The sequence below is a fragment of the Centropristis striata genome, chromosome 5 (assembly GCF_030273125.1).
Source record: "Centropristis striata isolate RG_2023a ecotype Rhode Island chromosome 5, C.striata_1.0, whole genome shotgun sequence".
NCBI classification, from domain to species: Eukaryota; Metazoa; Chordata; class Actinopteri; order Perciformes; family Serranidae; genus Centropristis; species Centropristis striata.
In genome coordinates this window covers 16109948-16118523 of record NC_081521.1, presented here as the reverse complement: position 1 = coordinate 16118523, position 8576 = coordinate 16109948, and the positions used below count along the sequence as shown (strand labels likewise).

At 37.2% G+C, this 8576-nt stretch overlaps 1 protein-coding gene across 1 annotated transcript in view; it reads left to right on the top strand.

The window, feature by feature from the left end:
• The first annotated feature begins 1114 nt into the window (after positions 1–1114).
• The window catches only part of LOC131971226 (IQ motif and SEC7 domain-containing protein 1-like), a 228436-nt gene continuing 220974 nt past the window's right edge, over positions 1115–8576 (top strand). The window contains 1 exon segment of the mRNA XM_059332556.1: positions 1115–1507. The gene's annotated coding sequence lies outside the window, so the exon portion shown is untranslated.

Here is an 8576-nt window from a genome sequence, read left to right as displayed (position 1 = left end):
TGCCACTTCCAGTAGTCACGTCGTCCTCCTAACTACTTCACTTCCAGCATTTACATCATTTATTTCCTCTTTAAACTGTCTTTTAGAGCCCAACTGTTTGGCCCTAACCTTAGAGAAGTGCTGACGGAGCACAAATTCAACCAAACCAAAGCTTTTGTTCCAGCAGTGAACCTTACCATGGTCTGAGACGCTCATAGGATTCTGCGGGAGTTGTGGTAGAGACTGTCATAGGATTCTATGGGAGCTGTGGAAGAGACTCTCATAGGGGTCACAAGGGTGGTCTAATAACTTTTTCCATGACTGTATAATTAAAAAAAAAAATAGATAAAATGGACTTTTGACTGGCCATGCACTGAGAATAAATAACTAATATTTATTTGATAAAATTTATTGTCATATTTTTCTTGGCAGTTTAAAGGTTTAGTTGTTGCAGCAACATGTAACTATCAGGATGGATTTTTGTCTTAAAGCTGCAGAGTTGCATGTGATGTGCAACTTTTTTAATAGGCGATTCATCGTTTCAGTCATTTTTCAAGCAGAAATACTTGCTGTTTTCAGCTTCTCAGATGTGACCAAACATCTAAAGGTGTCAGCTGGAGTTTAGCAGGATTTTTCAGGATTTTGTGGCATTTTGTTGTTTCAGTAGTTAACCGATAAGTTTATAGTAATAATTTGCCACCAGGAGCAGCTCAGAGGTGAGACTCCTGCAGTGTGTTTGCAGTTTGCTGTGATCTAATGTGGTGTGCTGCTGGTGTTTCAGGACAGATAGCCTGTAATCTACTCCTCCGTCTGCAGCTTCTCATTCTGTCCATCATCTAATATTCCTGGATGTGTGTAACATCTGTAGCAGAGCCTCTCATATTAATGTGTGTGATGTTCCGGTTGTGCGGTAAACCAGCAGTGAAGTGATTTCTGCGCCTGTCGCTGCGTGACGGTGCGCGTTTCTCCTCTCTGCACACACACACACACACACACACACACGCACAAACACACACACACACACACACACACACACACTTTCCTCCCTCCTTTCTCCCTCTTCTGTTTCCACCTCCGAGAGAGAGAGAGAGAGAGAGAGAGAGAGAGATCATCAGCGCTGCAGCAGCGGATCGCTCGGCTGTCAGGCGCAGAGGAATGATAATTAGAAAGAGATTGACTCGGCGACAAGAAGAAAAAGAGGAAGAAGAAGAAGAAGGAGGAAGATGAAGAGGAGCCGGGCCTGCAGCAGCGGGGCGAGGAGTGCATGAAGGAGGAGAGGAGGAGAAAAGGAGGAGAGGAGGAGGAGGGAGCGCACTGATCACAGTCTGATCAACGCGGAGGAGAGAGGAGAAAACGGCGGCTGTGTGTTTTTCTTTTCTTTTTCTCTCTCGGAGGGAGATGATGGTGACAGCAGCAGTGGAGGAGGAGATAGAGGGATGAGCAGGGATCAATAATCTTCCCTCCCTCCTCCTCTTCCTCCTCCCCCACCTTCATCCCGCCATCACCTCTGCAGGAGCCGCTGAAACCTGTGAGACTCTGGTTTCTGTTCTCTGCTTCTTTTTTCTGGATGCTGCATCGTGTGTGCGTGTGTGTGTGCGCGCTCGTATGTGTGTCATGTATGTGTAACTGTTGGTTATATAGGCCATGAGGACTGCTGTGTGTGTGTGTGTGTGTGTGTGTGTTTGTGTGCGCGCGCGCGCGTATGTGTGTTCAGTGTGTAGTGCATGCTTGTGTTCGTATGTGATGTTTCACATGTACGTGCTGTGTGTGTGTGTGTGTGTGTGTGTGTGTGTGTGTGTGTGTGTGTGTGTGTGTGTGTGTGTGAAATCTGTGTGGGCTGTATGAACTGTGTGTGTGTGTGTGTGTGTGTGTGTGCGCGCGCGTGCGTGTGTGTCGATGGCAGATAACATGACTGTAAAATTGGCCAATTAAAAGAGTCGTGCTGCTGTTAAATTAAACTGAAATAACATAAATCAGAATAAGGAACAAACCAAACCATTGAACAGACTGTTGTGACGGATTATTGTTTCAAATTAAAAGCCCAGAAATGTTTATGTGAACAGTCAGTGGCTGATTTGCTACAAACACACAGAGAGCGGTGGAGCCCACAGGACCTTATCTTTAAAACTATACGTAGAGTCGTTGATGTTGAGATGCTAATCCTGTTTGTTACATCAGGATGATGTTTGTCAGCTCAGAAGATATTCCGGCAAGTCCAGAAAGTCTCAGTTTGACATTTGGTTATGTGTGAAAGCGCTCAGAGAACTTTTATGTTGTATTTATTGCTTGTTAGCTGCAGAGATAACAAAGGTTACCTGATTATCTCACCTTTAGCAAGTGAGAGAGTCAGTACGGTTTTCTTATTGCGTTACTTGAGCAAAATGTGATTTCCTTTACTTGCAAAATTATCTTTTAAATTGAAAAAAGGCCTTAAATCATTGCAAAATTCATCGGCGTTCACTCAGTCAGGTCCCACAGTGCTCTAGAGGCCGTAGTGATTCAGAGTATAAAGTACAAAGATGCAGTTTGGGTGAGAGGGAGGGGAGGTGGACAGGTCAAACAAACAAGGACTTTCACCAGGAGATGTAAAAAAATAAAAAATAAAAAAAAAAAGACAGAAAATTACTATAAAAAGACGTTAAATTACCAAAAAAAGACGTTTAATTACCAAGAAAAAAAAAAAAAAAAATACCCCAAAAGTAAATAAAATGACCAAGAAAAGATGTTAAATGAAAAAAAAGAAACAAAGTGACGAAAAAAGACACACAATTAGTCAAACGTGATCTTTTAAATTGAAAAAAGGCCTTAATTCATGGCACAATTCAATCATGATCTAAAACACATTAGTGTTAGAGTTTATTTAATACTTTGAAAACAGCTGCTGCAGAAGGATTCATCAGGAGTCTTTGTGTTAGTGGTCCAAACTGATGAATAGAAGTTGTCACTTTTAGCTCCATTTTTGATCTCCACCAGCTCCAGAGGGAATATGTCTCTGTAGCTGCTAAATGCTGGAGATGCTGAAGATAGACAAAGATCTGAAAGTCACCATAAAGGTGTGTGAAGCCGAGGAGAGTCAGCTGTTCCTCCTTTGCAGCTCCAGCCACATGTTTCAATAGCTAGCTAGAGAAAATGAGTCTGACTCTATTTCAATTCAAAAACTATGAATTTAAAGAAGTTGATGGTTAGAAGTGTGCTAAAAGCTTTTTATCCCTCATTTGTGTCACAATCACATTTTCTTTTTATGATGAAACAAAAATAATTTAGGCAAAACTCAGTGTGTTGAGATCATGACATAAGTCTCTGGGGACTACAGTTTTCACACACACACACACACACACACACACTACTCTTTTTCTGACTGGCCTCATGCACAGTATGTTTAACACACAGATCTGCACAGAGAAAGAGAGAGAGAGCAAGGCTGACAGAGGCAGAGTGAGAGAGAGAGGGATGGTGGTCAGTTAGTGAGTCATGAATAATTAAATGTGCTTAATGAGAAAAGATATAAAAACTGAAACAGACATTTGTGTGTGTGTGTGTGTGTGTGTGTGTGTGTGTGTGTGTGTGTGTGTGTGTGGCAATTGGAGATAAGTGTGTATTTTTTGACAGTGAGAAGGACTTCATTACCCAGAAATCCTGGCTTCAAATGACGTCTTATTCTGTGTTGAGTGTGTGATGAGTGAGACTGTCTCTGACTCTTCTCTGGTGAAATCAGCTGACAGCAGCTACGGGAGTTGCTAAAAGTCACCGGATGATGTAATGTGCTCATTTTCATATGCTCAGTTTATTTCTCAGTCTCTCGTTGGTTTGTCCCAAGATGCTTAATATATATCAAAACGTGCTGTTTGATCGGGATCGGTGTGCTATTACTTTTCTCTACAGAATCTGAATTTTTCGCGACGTAAGTCGCATTGAAGTGAATGGGACGGCCAAAAAAAATGAGCGAAAAAGAACAATAATTGAAGATTTTCAAACGTCTACTTCTCCGGCATAATTTCACCTAGACTCCATTTAAACTTTAAACAGTAGACACAGGTCTTGTGTATTGGTGTATTAATCCACATTTCGATAGGTCATACAGTTTTTTATCAATTCCTGTTCAATGACCATGATCATTTTTGGAGAAATTCTGAGATTATAATGGGTGTGTATTGCATGGAATGTTCGTGTCACAGTGTGTGACATCATCGCCAGAGTGTAGAGAAGGAGAAGAAATTGTCAAAAAATAAATTTGAAAACTGCGCTCCAGGCCGCAAATTCCACTCTACAGAAATAATTTATACATAGAAACGTAGGAAAATTTGCCTTCTCACTCACAATCCTCTGGTAAAGCTGTCAGAGTTATAGTTTGGGCGTAGGAATCACAGATGTGCCACCAGATTGCTCTTACAAAGTTATTTCTTCATTTTTCTTCACAAAAAATGTAGCTGTTCAGGAAGAAGTCAGGACGCTCAAAGTGAAGTCGTATCAATGATAGGTATTATGGTTTTGCCAAATATGCTTTCTGTTCGAGGCCAGAAATTCCAGTCTGTCCACCTCTGGCTGCTGTCACTGTTCCAGAACATTCGACAGCTGCAGTTAATTCTGTTGATTGCTCTGCTCTGATTGGTCGACCCCAACGCCTTTGATCCTTTGATGTGATTATAGTTACAGATATACGCACACACACACACACACAGGTCATTTTATGTAATTACAGTTACAGATACATGCACACACACATGCACGCGTAAGCACGCACACTCCTCCAGATACACATGCTTCACACACACTCACACAGGTAACTTTACGTTATTTTAGTTACACACACACACACACACACACACAAATGCACGCGTAAGCGCGCACACTCCTCCAGATACTCATGTTTCACACACACACATTTTGAGGTTAAAGGGCATAGGTTGCTGTATAAAAACTTGAAACGGAATGCTTGTTGTAGGTGTGCTCCTTGTATATAATATACATCATACATCATACATACATACATCATTTACATCATAACATTACTAGCATTAATTGTTTGGAATCTGAAGAATCTCATCATACACACACCGGCAGTAGCCCCCGTGGCCCTTTCCAAATTTCCTCAGAAGAAATTTTCTAGTTCTTCTTGTTATAACGTTGTTGTTAGAGGTGGGAACAATCGATACAGCATAGTATCAGGGTATTTTGCGTGGCGATATTATATTGATTCATTTAGTGTTCAGACAGCCGTCAGTATTTTCGCCGTTTAGTTTTTTATACTGGAGATATACTGGTATCATCTGAAACTATAAGATGTCAGGAATCTATGGGCACCATGTGCGTCAGGATATTATGTGTTGGAAGTTGTGGAAATAATGCTGCAGAGTTTGTCTTTTCTTCTGTCTCTGCTTCTGTTTGTTTCTCTTCAGAAACATTTTTAGCAGTGAAGCTTGTTGTTTGTGAAAGTTTGATAAAATGCTGCAGTTGTTGTTTTGTGACACAAAATGCAGTTAAACAGTTAAATCTCAATATATTTTATCAATACTCACCATATCACACAATGATTAAAATCACAATAATGTCATATCATGACAAAAGTATAAAAAAACGGATCATGCGACTGATACGCTGATTCACACCTCTAGTTGTTGTTCTGTAATTATCGTGTCACCGTTGGAAAGCAACAAGTTGATAAATTTAAAGCTTGTCCCTTTTTATAAATAAAGTCTCCAAGACTGTCTGAAAACGTCAGATGAATGCAGGTTGGCAGGTTATAAACTTCTGGTGTATGAAATGTTTCCTCACTGCGAGGTGGGGCTCTGTTCATTCCTATGAAAGCTGCTCAGTGGTGCATGAAAAAACAGGGTGGTGCAGGGTAAAAACAGTCTGGACTGATAACTGTCTGACCTCCAGGTGTTTACACCTGATCCAACTGGGATTCATTGGTAAATTTCCCCAAAAAATGTGTAAAAGTGTACGAGAAAAAACTAAAATATTCTCTGAGATTTTAAAGTCACAAATTTACAAGAAAACTACTTAGAATATTCTGTATAGTAATTTATGTTGTAAATGTATGCGTAAAAACTCAGATATAAATCCAAGATAAAAGCATAATTTTCCAAGAAAAAAACCCCCACAAATATAAATTGTTTCCTGCGGGTTTGTTTCCTTATTAATGTCAGAAACAATATAAAAAAAGAATAAGAAAAAAATACAATTTTTTGAAAATGTATGTTGTAAATTTCTGAGAAAAAAACTGATCTAAAAATATATTTGATATTTAAAAAAAACCTCACAAATATACATGAGAAAACTCAGAGATTAAAGTTTCAAATATATTCCTGTTATGTTTCATTTATAATGTCAGCAAAACTTTATCAAACATGATGTTTGATAAACGATAAGGATATTCCCTGTGTTTAATTGATATATTTCCAAGAAAAACTCAAAAGTTTATGAGAAAGAAACTCAAATATTCTCTGAGACTTTAAGGTCACAAATTGACAAGATAAAAACTGAAAATTTTCTAAATTAATGTTGTAAATTTATGAGAAAAAACTCATCCAAAATTTTTCAATTTTTAAATCCAAAATTTAAGTAGTATTTTTTTCAAGAAATAAAACCTTACATATATACATAAAAATGTATCCAATTTATCCAGCATAATGTTTCACAAACAATTTGTATATTTTGAGATTAATTGTTAAACTTCCAAGCAAAACTCAAACATTTATGAGAAAAAAAAATATTCTCTCAGATGTTATAGTCACAAATTTACAAGAAAAAAACTCTCAGCGACACATCTAAGTTTATGTTGTGAATTTATGAGAAAAATATATAAATCTGAGATTAAAGCAGTAATTTTTCAAGAAAGAAAACTCACAAATATACAAAAATAATGTATTCCCATTGTGTTTCCTTATTAATGTCAGAATTGGTCAATCTCAGAGAAAAATCTCAAAAGTTTATGAGAAAGAAACTCAAATATTCTCTGATATTTTAAAGTTACAAACTGACAAGAAAATAAAATTAAAGCAGCAATTTGTTAAGAAAAAAAAATCACAAATATGCATTAAAAATGTATTCCTGTTGTGTTTCCTTATTAATATCAGCAACACTTTATTCAACATGATGCTGGACAATCAATTTGGATATTTTCTGAGATGAATTGGTAAATTTGCCTGAAAAAACACAAAGTACACCAAAAAACTCAAATATTCTCTCAGATTTTAACAAGAAAATCCTTAGTCTGCCAAATATCATGTTGTATTAAGTGTTGCTGACATTAATAAAGAAACACAACGGGAATACAAGTTTTCAGTTATTTTTGTGAGGTTTTTTTCTTGACAATTTACTGCTTTCATTTTGGATTTATATCAGAAATGTATAAAATTGTTGATTGTTGTTGTTTTCTTGTAAATTTGTGATTTTAAAATTTAAGAGAATATTTGAGGTTTTTTTCTTGCAAACGTTTTAGTTTTCTCTTGGAAATTTATTAATAAATCTCAGAAAATATTAAAATTGTTTGTCAAACATCATGTTGGATAAAGCGTCGTTGACATTATAAAGGAAACACAATGGGAATATATTTAAAACTTCAATCTGTGACATTTTTTTTCATGTATATTTGTGAGATTTTTAAAAAATATCAAATAGGTTTTTAGATCCATTTTTTTCTCATAAATTTACAACATACATTTTGAATACTTGAGTTTTTTTCTTGTAAACTTTTAAGTTTTTTCTTGGAAATTTACCAATTAATCTCAGAGCAGAAATAAAAAATAATTTCTGCTCTCTGTTTTATTTATTCAGGAGATTTTAATCATGTGTGAATATTCTTTATAATCATTGTTCTTTAAAGGGAGATGCTGCAAGCAATAATATCGTTCATTGTAATAATTCCTGGGGCATAAACAGATATCCTGACCGACCTGCATGTGTTGTTGCTTTGTAGTGATGCACAGAAAAAAAGCTCAGAATGGAACATTTGGAGATGTGAAACAGAGTGAGAGAAAGAGAGAAAATGCAAAGAAAGAAAGGAGGAGAGAGGGACAGACACGAGGTGGAGGAGACGGTAACAGAGTGTAGGAGGAGGAGGAGAGGCTGATGAATGTGATGGTTCTTCTTGTCTCTGATGGCTGAGACGGAGCATGTCATTGGTATTTATGGGCTGAGAGAACTCACACTTCAACAACACACAGAGGAAGAGAGAGAGAGAAATGAAAGGGACAGAGATGAAAAGAGGACAAGAAGAGCATCAGGAGGGCAGAGAGGGAGGAGGTAGAGAGGCAGGAAGAAGGAAACAAATGAAAGTTTAAAAAAAAGTAGAGAGGGAACAGATGAGATTTAGGTTTAGGTTTATTTATTTGCACAATTATAATTACATAAAATGACAAAGATAACAAATAATGTAAAGTGCAGGGAGAGGCAGAAAACACAGATGGGCTTATTTAAAGCCTCCACCTAAAATTTGATAATCATAATACTTCTTAAAGTAAAACCACTTTTTATGTAACCTCTGTGGTTCACGTCATCCTCGTAACTACTTCACTATCAGCATTTAGAAAACAAAGACAGAAAAAGGACCAACAACACATAAAATTATCACAAAAAATACGCAAAATGATAAA